This window comes from Cervus canadensis, chromosome 9 (assembly GCF_019320065.1).
Source record: "Cervus canadensis isolate Bull #8, Minnesota chromosome 9, ASM1932006v1, whole genome shotgun sequence".
In the NCBI taxonomy this organism is placed as follows: Eukaryota; Metazoa; Chordata; class Mammalia; order Artiodactyla; family Cervidae; genus Cervus; species Cervus canadensis.
In genome coordinates this window covers 56607806-56621574 of record NC_057394.1, presented here as the reverse complement: position 1 = coordinate 56621574, position 13769 = coordinate 56607806, and the positions used below count along the sequence as shown (strand labels likewise).

The 13769-nt window shown below is 35.1% G+C and overlaps 1 non-coding gene across 1 annotated transcript; it reads right to left on the bottom strand.

The window, feature by feature from the left end:
- Window positions 1-15: 15 nt before the first annotated feature.
- LOC122447674 lies at window positions 16-120 on the bottom strand. The gene has a single exon (XR_006271334.1). It is a non-coding gene; the product is annotated as a U6 spliceosomal RNA (small nuclear RNA).
- Window positions 121-13769: the final 13649 nt, after the last annotated feature.

The following is a 13769-nucleotide window of genomic DNA, read 5'->3' as shown; positions in this document are numbered from 1 at the left end:
GTCCCCTCCCTCGTGAAAAATATAGAGCACTTAACAAATTGGCATGCCATCCTATTGCAGGGACCATGATAATCTTCTTTGTATTATTCCAATTTTAGTATATGTGCTGCCAAAGACAACTTGATCTTACTTCTTTTTTAAATCCCTGGTAGACTTAAGAGTTGAAGCCATAATCACTATCAGGTCTTAGACTTTTCTTTGCAGAAACTTTAAAAATTGCTAATTCAATCTCTTTGCTCATTACAGTCCTATTCAGATTTTCTATTCCTTGTTGAGTCTGTTTCAGTAGTTTTCTAGGAGTTGGGAGTGTGGCTATCACTTCAAGATAATCACTTTTTTTCACTTGATATAATATGCCCAGAAGGGGGATGACTGGGTCTATGGTTCAGCTCAGTTCAGTTCAGCCACTCAGTTGTGTCTCTTTGTGACCCCATGGACTGCACCATGCCAGACTTCCCAGTCCATCACCAATTCCCGAAGCTTGCTCAAATTCTTGTCCATCAAGTCGGTGATGCTATCCAACCATCTCATCCTCTGTCGTCCCCTTCTCCTCCTGCCTTCAATCTTTCCCAGCATCAGGGTCTTTGCCAATAAGTCAGTTCTTCAGGTCAGGAGACCAAAGTATTGGAGTTTCAGCTTCAGCATCAGTTTTTCCAATAAATATTCAGGACTGATTTCCTTTAGGATTGACTAGTTTGATCTCCTTGCAGTCCAAGGAACTCTCAAGAGTCTTCTCCAACACCACAGTTCAAAAGCATCAATTCTCTGGCATTCAGCTTTCCTTATAGTCCAACTCTCACATCCATACATGACTACTGAAAAAAACATACCTTTGACAAGAAGGATCTTTGTTGGCAAAGCAATGTCTCTGCTTTTTAATTTGCTGTCGAGGTTGGTCAGAGCTTTTCTTCCAAAGAGCAAGCATCTTTTGATTTCATGGCTGCAGTCACCATCTGCAGTGATTTTGGAGCCCAAAAAAAGAAAGTATGTCACTGTTTCCATTGTTTCCCCATCTGCTTGCCAGGAAGTGATGAGACCAGATGCCATGATCCTAGTGTTTTGAATGTTGAGTTTTAAGCCAGTTTTTTCACTCTCCTCTTTCACTGTCATCAAGAGACTCTTTAGTTCCTCTTCACTTTCTGCCATAAGGGTGGTGTCATCTGCGTATCTGAGGTTATTGATATTTCTCCTGGCAATCTTGATTACAGCTGTGCTTCATCCAACCCAGCATTTCTCATGATGTACTCTGCATATAGATTAAATAAGCAAGGTGACAATATATAGTGTTGATGTACTCCTTTCCCAATTTGGAAACAGTCTATTCCAAGTCCGGTTCTGACTGTTGCTTCTTGACCTGCATACAGGTTTCTCAAGAGGCAGGTAAAGTAGTCTGGCATTCCCATATCTTGAAGAATTTTCCACAGTTTGTTGTGATCTACATAGTCAAAGGGTTTGGTGTAATCAATAAAGAAAAAGTATATGTTTTTCTGGAATTCTTTTGCTTTTCTATGATTGACTGGATGTTGGCAATTTGGTCTCTGGTTCCTCTGCCTTTTCTAAATCCAGCTTGAATATCTGGAAGTTCTTGGTTCATGTACTGTTGAAGCCTGGCTTGGAGAATTTTGAGCATTATTTTGCTAGTGTGTTAGATGATGAGTGAGATTGTGTGGTAGTTTGAACATTCTTTGGCACTGCCCTTCTTTGGGATTGGAATGAAAACTGATATTTTCCAGGCCTGTGGCCACTGATGAGTTTTCCAAATTTGCTGGCATATTGAGTGCAGCACTTTCGCAGCATCATCTTTAGGATTTAAAACAGTTCAACTGGAAATTCCATCACCTCCACTATCTTTGTTTGTAGTGATGCTTCCTAAGGCCAACTTGACTTCACATTCCAGGATATCTGGCTCTAGATGAGTGATCACACTATCGTAGTTATCTGGGTCATGAAGATCTTTTTTGTATAGTTCTTCTGTGTATTCTTGTATTCATATGGTAGTTCTATTTTTAATTATCTGAGGAAACTCCTTGTTATTTTCTTCAGTGGCTGTCCCAATGTACATCCCCACCAACAGTATACAAGGATACTGATAAGAGTATACAAGGGAAGGGGTATCCTTCCCTTTTCTCTACCTACTTGTCAGAACTTGTTATCTCTTGCTTTCTTGATGATAATTATTCTGACAGGTGTAAGATGATATTTCATAGCATTTTTTTTTTTTGCATTTCCTGATGTTGAATGATGTCAAGCATCTTTTCATGTACCTGTTAGCCATTTGTATATCTTTTTTGTTCACGTTCTCTGCCCAAGTTATAGTTGTATTATTTGTGCAATTTTTTTACACTATTTAGTTGTATACATTTCTTATATATTATGTATACTAACTCTTATTTATAGTTTGAAAATATTTTCTACTATTCTTTAGGTTGCTTTTCACTCTGTTGACTTTCTCTTTTATTTTTTACTGAAGTTTTTAGTTTGGTATAGACCCACTTATTTATCTTCAATTTTGTTTTTAGTGTTTTTGTTGTTACAGCCACATGATATTTGAAGAAGCAGTTACCTCTTTCAGTCTTTACTGACTAAATACAGGGAAGAAATACCTTCTGTCAGTCCTGTTAGAGATTCTCGTGCTTTCTCAGATCTTTTCTAAGATACAATTCTCTGCACTTCTTGTTCCTGCTTATGGGGGTGTCCTTTAGATTTTGTGCCTTCATCTTCCTGCAAAAGCAGATGAAAGGTGACAGCTTTCTCTTGCTTTCCCCAGGGAGGTGAGGGATGCTCAAGTGTATGTGTTTTCCCCCAGTTTCACAGAGTTGGGTCAGCTTTCTGCATGAGCTCAGTAGCTGTCTGCAAAGGCTGGCCCTTGCTGCCACTGGAGACTGCACACAAGAAGCCAGCCATGGAGTTGGGGAAGGCGTGTGAGTTAAAAGGAGCATTGGGGTTACCTATAGGCCTGTTGGTGGGATTCAAGGTGAGGCCTCCCCAGCGGTTCTTGGGCATACTTATTGATGGAGTCTGCAACATGTTTAGTAGGATCTGTGGGATCCAATATTTGTGGTTCTCCCAGACTTTCCAATCCTAGCTGTGCTACACACTTCATATTTTTAATGAGATGAAAAAGTAATGGATCTCTTTGGTAGCATCCTGTGCAACTGGGGAAGCTGGGTTCACCCTCACTCTCACCTGCAGAAGAAATCACAGCCGAGAAGGTCTTGTTTAACACTGAGCTGTGCTGCCTTAGGGGAGGGGAGACTTGGGTAAAGTAAACTGTTTCTCTGACCCTCTAAAATGTATCCAATCTGAGACTTCTTGCTCTACTGGCCTCCTGGAATTCCACCACCACTTCTCCACTGACTTCCTGAATTCTGCAAAGTCTTCTTCCATCCATGGTGATTGTCAAGATTGGTGTTCTTTGGTGGGAAAATGGTAGAAAACTCTTTATTTCACCAGCATGATGAAGTCTTATATGTTTATAAAAAACATCCTTTAAGATTTGCTTATCTGTTATTTGTTTTCATTTAAGCCATTTCACCACTGATAATTAACATTATATAAAGATTATAAGATTACACAACTGTATATCTTGCTTAAAACAATTATTTGTAACCATAGCATGCCTAGTATTGTTTTTAAATTGTATTTTAAAGTTAGTTAAGTCGTTCATTCGTGTCCGACTCTTTGCGACCCCGTGGACTGTAGCCCACCAGGCTCCTCCATCCATGGGAATAAAAGCATACTTTAAATCAAAGTTTAACATCTTTGCTAATTATCAAATCTTTCAAAATTTGTAAGTTCAAAACAAACCTTTCTGATTCTGTCCCTGTTTTACAAAAGTATTTTTAAGTTTTTATATTTAAAAACAATTTTAATATATTTAAATAGCTAACATATTTAATATATATTTCACATTGGAGATATACATAATAAATTCTACATGTTGTATAATTTATTGATTATATATGAGAATATTTTTGGCTTTGTGTATAATGCAATTTTTAACAAATACACATACATACTCACATACAAGTGCACACTTACCCTAAACTTCAAAAGAATAATTTCAGGACTATTATTAGGTAGAAAAATACTATTGCTTGTGAAGAGGCTATAACAAGGACTAATCAGCATGAGGTAAATGCATACTATTTTTATTAATAGCAGAAGTGTTTATGCGCATATATGTTAAAATATGATTATGAGTTAGTGGCTATGCCCCAAAGAAATATTAGTCACTATCACTTACTTGTGCTGACTGAGGAATAGTGAGCAGGCAGGATTACGATGAAAAGCATACATTTTTGTACAATCCTTACTCTCAGTACTTTATTCATTTTTTTCATTGGCAGTCACTGATGCCTTTGATATTTACCCAGTTTTATTAGCTATTCCTACATTGTTGGTGTTTCTATTTTCTTTCTTTTATCCTGTTATTTATACTTAAAGTAATTTAGATATTTTAGTATTATATTTATTTGCAAAATCTTAGCTATTTATACAGATGTTTCATTTTTATTTGAAATTCTTGATTGAAAATTATTGTCAAAGAACAAAAAGCTAAACAATTGAATTCACATGTTGAAAGAGCTCTTATTGTAGACAGTGAATACCTGAAACTAAATTAATGCTGGTGAAAAAAAAAAGGCCAACAGAACTTTGGAAAATTTAATACATTTAAAATGGGCATGGGGGTAGGACAGAAGAAACAATATTTCTTTAGCTTTCATTTATTTTAACAGTCACATTTGTGCTTCACTGTGAAGTTGCTTTTACAAAAGAGATTCACTAGGGAACCAGTTATTTCCAAACAAAATCAGAGTAAAAGTGGAAATCCTTCCAGATCAGGTTTTCCTTCTGAGGAATTTTTTTTTTTTTTTGGTTGGGGGGCGGCAAGAGGGGAATCAACATGTAAAAAAAAAAAAAAGAAACACCCTTCCTCAAATACTTAAGCTGCAGCCTGTAATGGATAATGGGATGACTACAATTTATTTAAAGCACTTTTTTCTCAGGCCAAAGGAAACAGTTAAGCAATGACCTGGGTAATTTTTAAATTGCATTTTAATACTAAGCAACAGTAAACTTACCTACAGATCATTTAAACTAGACAACTAAGCAAACTTTTCTGCACTTAAAATAGTACCTAACACAAGGGAGGTGCTAATAAATGCATCTCAAGTTACTACCTACTCAATGCGTATTTTCCATGTCACAACCTAAGTAGGAGGTTTTGTCATTCATTATTATTGGAGTCATTGCACTGGTATACTGTTTCTGACATGACAATGACTTGAACAGACAAAGCAGTCTGATCTTCTGATTTCAATCAACATCATTGTGGAATCTGTCTGTATCTGGAAGTTACATGGCACCACTTCAAGTAAGAACTTTTTCTTAACCTAATGGGAAATTGTCTAGTTTGGCTGGAAGGGATCTTACATAACAAAATGATTGCTACTACGTTTGCAGGTCTCAGCCAATTCCCCTCTTGCTACCATTAAATAAATAATGATTCACTTTGTCAAAATGTTGCTGTCACATTCTGACTAGGAGGAAAAAAAAAAACCAAAAACACCAAATCTATAAATACTACTATGTCTTCATTTATCTTGTATTTATTTACATATACTATTTTAGGAAAGTTAAAACTTAGGAAAACTTAAAAATAAGAAAGGAAATTCCACAACTTAGAGATACTGTTGATGAGTCACAGATTTTGGTATGCAATCATTTCCTTATCCATGTGTATTTGTGGAATTAACTTGCATAGATCAGAAATGAGACTAAGTGAGGCTGACCTGGGGCAGAGGCAACAGCCTTCCAGGCATGCAGAGCACACTGACTTTCTGTTGCTGACACTTGTCAGAATCCTCTGCTGTTACGTGGAGTTCTGGGCACTGAGGCTGCTGGTAGCACCTAGGAGCACTATTGAGTTTGGGACAGATTTGAGTTCCTGATCTGCCACTAACTACAACTGTGACCTGGGACAAGTCACTTAAATGTCTTAGTTTATTTTCTCAGAGGGCATATTGGCTTAATAAAGACTTAAGATCTATGTAATCATAGATTTGTCATGATTACAATAAACGTTAATATATAGTCTTTAACTATAAGTTACTATTACTGTTATTAGTAGTAATATTGTTTCATGATTTACATTAGACATAGAAGCACCTTGGAGGAAAAACAAATCCAATTTAACATGCAAAACCTGTACAAAGTAATCCTATTCTTGTTCATTTTGATGTACTATATTATTTTCAATTTAATATTTTTCATTTCAACTAAAATTTTCTAGTAATGCTTGATTCACAATATTTATTATACATCTATTAATGTCTCATAACCCAAGATTTGTAAAGTTGTATTCTAGAATAAACTGTACTTTGTACTGGGAGCCAAAATATGAAAACATGTGTCGGAAATAACACATCAAGAAAGAAAAGAGTAGCTAATTTCAAGTATTTAGAAATAAATGGTACCACACTGTTAGTAGAGAGTGTAGTGATAACAAAAAAGTGATTATCTGTGCAAAGATGACAACTTGTTGTCAGAACAAGCATCAACAAAGACAGTGAAAACAGTGAACATGGAGCACTACTATAAAAGCAGTTCTGGTAACAAGTGAGAATCAGAAACTTTCCCTGACTTTTCAGGTCCACTTACGAACTTTAGTGAGAGAGAAGCCTACTGGGAAAATTCTAGACTTTTGTCGCTCATATTGATGGAAGCTTCTGCAATTGAAATTTAACCTTTAAACCTAAATTTTATACAGTACACTATTGTTGCTGTTCAGTCACTCAGTCAGATCCGACTGTTTGTGTCCCCACGGACTATAGCCCTCCAGGATTCCCTGTCCTTCACTATCTCCCAGAATTTGCTCAAACTCACGTCCATTGAGTTAGTGATGCCATCCTACCATTTCTCCTCTGCCACCCCCTTCTCCTCCTGCCTTCAATCTTTCCCAGCATCAGGGTCTTTTCCAATGAGTCAACTCTTCACATCAGGTGGCCAAAGTATTGGAGTTTAAGCTTCAGCATCAGTCCTTCTTAATGAGTATTCAGGGTTGTTATTCTTTAGAAATGACTGGTTTGATCTTGCTGTCCAAAGGACTCTCAAAATTCTTCTCCAATACCACAGTTCAAAAGCATCAATTCTTCTGTGCTCAACCTTCATTATGGTTCAACTTTCACATTGTGATACAGTATACTATATTAAAATTAAATATGTTTAACATATCAGTGAATAAATTCAGCTGAACACACACACATATGTACACTCATGCAAACACAACACACATCTGGACTTATTTTTTCTTTATTTTTAATTTACACCTACCAATAAATGTAAACATTTCTTCCATTAACCATATAATATTCTTTATTTTAGTAACATACACACATAAATTTATCATAATGTATTTACCCAAAACCTATTGTTTCTTATTCACTTTTTTCTAGTTTTTTTTAAATGTTAATACAGTGATATCATGCCTTTCTCTAGGAAAAAGTTTTGTGAAGAATATTTTATTCTAAGGATAATTCCTAAGAATAATTCCAGAGACAATTGAAAATAGAGTTCTGACCATTTTTTTCCCCTAATCTTGGCATTATCCTTAACTGAATATTTTAGTTACTTACTTATATGATTAAGACAAGTTTTAACAGCACTTATAGCAAATTCTACATACATATTGGGCATCACATGTATATATAAGGAAAAAAGAAAGAAGGAAGGAAGGAAAGAAGGGAAGTATGGGAGAAAGAAAGGGAGGGAGAAGGGGAGGCAGGAGGAAAGAAGGGAAAATTCTGATGGTGGATAATTTATAAGCAACATGTAACTGTTGGACTCTAATTGCAATCTCAGCACAAATATTGGTTCGTTGGGTAGGACCATAGATCTGCTTACACGTTGCTATATTAACTGTCAGTTGAGATATATGTTCTTAGAGCATAATGTGATTCTTACTTAAAATGACATTAAAAAATGATAATTTTCAAAGAGGACACAATTTTTTAGTCATTATTGAAATGATTATGAAGAAAAGATATTATTAAGACTATTGATACTATTTTTAATGCTAAAAATAAAACTTATTTTAAAATAAAAATTAAATAGTGAACTTTTCATAAATGGAAAGTAAGGAGTTCTTTAGAGTTTCTCTATTGTGTCTTACCATGGCTCATACCTTGTGATAATGGAGAAAAAAATCAAATAGCCCATAGGAGTAAAGGTAAAATAATGAAAAATCTTGCCTTGATAATTTAAGTTAAATGTATTATGTTGCATAAAGTTAAAACTTTGTAAGAAAGTGCAAGGTGATTTAAAAGGATTATCTGTAGATATTATTTAAAATAACTGCTTACGTTTTAGCAGTGTAATGCTTTATGGAATATTTGAAGCAAATTTCTAACACCATATATTTTACTTTCATGGGCTTTTCAGGTGGAACTGAAGTGATGTGAAAGTCGCTCAGTCGTGTCCAACTCTTTGTGACCCTATAGACTATATAGTCTATGGGTTTCACTAGGCCAGAATACTGGAGTGGGTAGCCTTTCCCTTCTCCAGGGAATCTTCCCAACCCAGGAATGGAACCAGGCTCCCCTGCATTGCAGGTGAATTCTTTACCAAATGAGCTATGGAGCTAGTGGTAAAGAGTTTGCTTGCCAATGCAGGAGACATAAAAGTCTCATGTTTTATCCCTGTGTCAGGAAGATTAATCTGGAGGAGGGCATGGTGACCCACTCCAGTATTTTTGCCAGGAGAATCCCATGGGCAAAGGAGCCTAGCATCTTATGATTCACTGGGTTGTAAAGAGTCAGACTTGACAGAAGCGACTTATGCATTTTACTTTCATTTATTGCTGTGCTATTTTGCTTAGGATTGATTTTATGAAAATTGGTGCTGATTGCTAGCAGTAAGTTTACAATTTGCTTTTTAGTTATATGGGGCTCCAAATGATGATGTGTGTTAATTCAGGTGCAATAATATGATCGTGAAAGGATACAGAATGGAGAAATAAAATATTGGCCTTCAACTCTTTGTGCACATTACTTATAAACATAATTTGAAAGGTTTGATTTTTTTATTGCCCTCTTCAGAAAAACTCTCTATTTAAAAAGAGTTAAGCATCCTAAGGGAAATGTATTTTTATTCTTTACCAAAATCAGATTAGTTTTAAGACAATTATTCACCACAATGTAATCAAATTATTATAAAAATATATAACCATCAGCATATGTGTTGTATTTCTTATATTCTAAAGACCATTTCAGTAGCAAGGAAGGAAAATTGCTTGTTTTGTTTTGATTGCATCAATCAACAAAGTCAAGATTCTGATAGAAATTTACTATTTATTGTATCACAAAAAACGTTGGAAGATTAATACCACTTAATACGCCTCAATAAAGGTAGGCTCCTACATCCATGAAGTTGTGTCAGGCAGTGATAGCTGGAAACCTTTTCCCCAGTGGAACAGATATGGAAAACAGATCCCCACAAAATTAAAACACACACACACACACACACACACCAGTTTCATATCCTGATATCAGTAGATTAATTCCAGATTTGTTTCCAGTTCAAAACAATTTGGGAGTGCTCTGGTATCTTCAATAACATCAGATTATTTATTAAGATGAATCATGGATGCATTGAGATGAATCATGGAGTGAAAGTCTCCTTCCTTCTTTCACAGTTGGTATAAGCTGCTCAATGAAACCAAACAGTAATAAACTATGAATAGCAGAACAAATACAAATGATTTGCACTTGATTAAAACAAACCTGTGGCAACCAGAAACAAAATGCAATACAAAAATATCATACATTTGGATATGTACAGCCATGTCATTGAAAAACTCATGGCTATCCCATAAAAGAAACTTTATATCTGTGGTGTTGAGAAGTCATTTTTTCGTGTATCAGAATATCATACATCTGGGCATAAATGTTACTCTCCTGCATAATCTGTAATTCAAAATTAATGATTTCTGTTCTATGTATATTTTATACTTCTGTGGTGCTGTGGCTTTTTTCTGTGGTAAACAATAAAATAAAATTCATTACAAAGAAACTTCAAATTCTGGGTCTAGTGAATGTTTCATCCAATTATTTTCTCACATTCTATTTTTCTGGTGTGCAGTATGTAGTGCGATACATTTAAAAATGTGACCTGCCTCTTGAGAAACCTGTATACAGGTCAGGAAGCAACAGTTAGAACTGGGCATGGAACAACAGACTGGTTCCAAATAGGAAAAGGAGTACATCAAGGCTGTATATTGTCACCCTGCTTATTTAACTTATATGCAGAGTACATTATGAGAAACACTGGACTGGAGGAAGCACAAGCTGGAATCAAGATTGCCGGGAGAAATATCAATAACCTCAGATATGCAGGTGACACCACCCTTATGGCAGAAAGTGAAGAAGAACTAAAGGGCCTCTTGATGGAAGTGAAAGAGGAGAGTGAAAAAGTTGGCTTAAAGCTCAATATGCAGAAAACTAAGATCATGGCATCCGGTCCCATCACTTCATGGCAAATAGATGGGGAAACATTGGAAACAGTGTCATACTTTATTTTTCTGGGCTCCAAAATCACTGCAGATGGTGATTGTAGCCATGAAATGAAAAGACCCTTACTCCTTGGAAGGAAAGTTATGACCAACCTAGACAGCATATGAAAAAGCAGAGACATTACTTTGCCAACAAAGGTCCGTCTGGTCAAGGCTATGGTTTTTCCAGTGGTCATGTATGGATGTGACAGTTGGACTATAAAGAAAGCTGAGCACCGAAGAATTGATGCTTTTAAACTGTGGTGTTGGAGAAGACTCTTGAGAGTCCCTTGGACTGCAAGGAGATCCAACCAGTTCATCCTAAAGATCAGTCCTGGGTGTTCACTAGAAGGACTGATGTTGAAGCTGAAACTCCGGTAGTTTGGCCACCTGATATGAAGAGCTGACTCATTTGAAAAGACTCTGATGCTGGGAAAGATTGAGGGCAGGAGGAGAAGGGGACAACAGAGGATGAGATGGTTGGATGGAATCACTGACTCGATGGACATGGGTTTGGGTGGACTCCAGGAGTTGGTGATGGAAATGGAGGCCTGGCGTGCTGCGGTTCACGGGTCACAAAGAGTCGGACATGACTAAGAGACTGAACTGAACTGAACATTAAAAAATGTAATAACCATATGAAAGTTATGAAATATAATAAAATGAGCACATATGAACTATCATATTTAAAAATTAGGTATCCCATGACCTTGAAGCTACTTGTGTGTTTCCGTTATCATCCTGTCTCTCTCATAAATTTGGTCTCTAACTTTTCCTTACTTATATTTTGCCCTTTTCAGTTTGATCTAATTTCAGATTTACAGAAAATTTCACAGAGGGTTACAGGGAATTCTTGTGCATTCTTTAACCAATTTTGTATATTGCTTACATGTTCTCCTTTTAGCTTTGCTGGTCTATCCATATATGCTTACATATACATGCATATCATTCTAAATAAACCTTTTGAGAATAAGTTAAAGACATCATGTATGCCATTGATCCTATATGCTCAGTGTGTCTTTCTTAAGAATAAGGACATTCTCTTAAACATCCACTGAGCAATTATCAAAAGCAGAAAAAAATACTGAAACAAAACTATAATTAAATTCAGTCTATGCCCAAATGTAATCAAGCATCTCAACAATGCATTTTATGATAATTTTCTCCTTTTAATTATGAATTGAATCCTGAATCACTTTTTATATTTAGTTGTCTGTTCTGTTTAATTTCCTAACCTTTTTTTTTTTTTTTTTTTAGTATAGGGTAGTTATTTTGTAGAATACCTCTTAACTTGTTTCATCTTGATTAGATTTAATAATGTATATATTTGTTAGAAGTTTTATAAAAGCAGTGTCTTTCTCAGTATCTCATATCAAGGTGCATTAAATAGTATTTTATTTCAGTGGTACTTTTCAATGTTTTAAAGTTTGTACCTACTAGCTTCTAATGTACAATTACCTTTGCCCCTACTTAAGTAATAAATATTTGGGGGGAAGTTACTTTGAGCATCTTTTTTCTCACTTGAATTTTATACCATCTATTGATGTTTTTGTAACTCCTTTAAACTTAACTTCTATGTTTATTATTTACCATTATACTACAAGGGAGAACGTTCTTTCTCCCATTTATTTATTCATTTAATCATGTATACAGTAATCTCATGGGTACTTTCTTTATCCAGGGATAATAAATAAATATCAATGGTCAATGCTCAAGTTCTTCCAGAACTGGAAACTCAGAGCCACTGCAGACTAGCTCCTGTTTTATTGACATGTTACATTATTATTTGAGAACTGTCTTGTTTTCTGAAATAACATGATTTTTCAGGCTCATTTGCTATGTTTTCTGACTCAACGCTGGAATCAGTATTTCCTCTAAGGACTTTTAATTGTTTCAGTGGAGGATGCTGCTTAGAAACTGAATTATGAATCGTGGGTCCTGTCATTGTTACTCTGTCATTTCTTCTAGACAAACTTGCATGCCGCCCCCCTCTCTGTCCCTCACACACACACACAGACTCACTTCTTAATGATACCTCCATTTTCAATCCAAAAGCACACAATGTCTTTTAGACTTTCCCCAGGACATATTTATAACTTCCCTCTCTAAGAGCTAGAAACCAGGAGCCCTTTGCCCTTAATATATTTCTCATGTGTTCAAAGCTAGGGTTCGCAGAGGTACTTTAAAAAATGTCTAATTCATATAACTATGTAAAAAAAGACTATATACTAATATTAAATATTTGTTTACAAATCTTTTTGGATAACTTTAGCACAAACTACAACAAAAAATATTAAGCTCATGATCAATGAGCTTTAATAAAGGCATACATGCCTATAACCCACAATCTTTTTAAGATAACAGTTTGGTCCACACATGTAAGTATGTAAGTGATATAATCATGTTATAGTATGCAAACGTATCAAAGTAACAAGGTGTGTATCTTAAACATATATAATGTTAGATAACTAATCTATTTTTTTAATACAGAGTTTTTACATATGCCCATACCATAAATTTTTCCAGGCTGATTCCACATAAAAGGAGTTACTTTTGTGTTTTTTGTTTTGTTTTAACCAAAGAGATTGCCTTTCACTCTTTCAGATTTTCATATAAATAGAAGCATCCAGAAAGTAATTTTTCATATCTGATTTTTTCTTTTTCTACTATGATATTTACCCAACCTGTTACATGTATCAGTAGTTTAGTGGTTCACTTTATACTGAATATTAATATACTATGATTGCTCTATCAACTTTTCTGTTAATAGCTTTTGAATTGTTTACCCTGTGGGACTCATAAAAACACATTTTCTAGTCTTTGTATGACAACAGTGAATTCCTATGAAGGAAACTCTTGGTCATATGGTAGGTATAAGTTTAATTTTGTAAGAATCTGATAAAATTTTCCAGTTTGCCATATTTCCTTCCTTCAGCAATGCTTGAAACTATTGGTGTTTTATAACCTCAATGTATTTGCTGCAAGCAATCACATTTTAGCCATTCAAGTAGAAAAATGGTACCTCATAGAGATTAACTTGCATTTCCCTAATGATGGTAGCAACATTAAGCACTTTTTAATGTTACTGATTGTGTATATTTTCCATGATGAAGACAATACAAATATTTTGCCCATTTTGTTTTTTTTTTTTTTTGTATTATTGAGTTGTAAAAATCTTAAATATATATCTGGGTATATTTTGCTTTTCGTTTATATTATA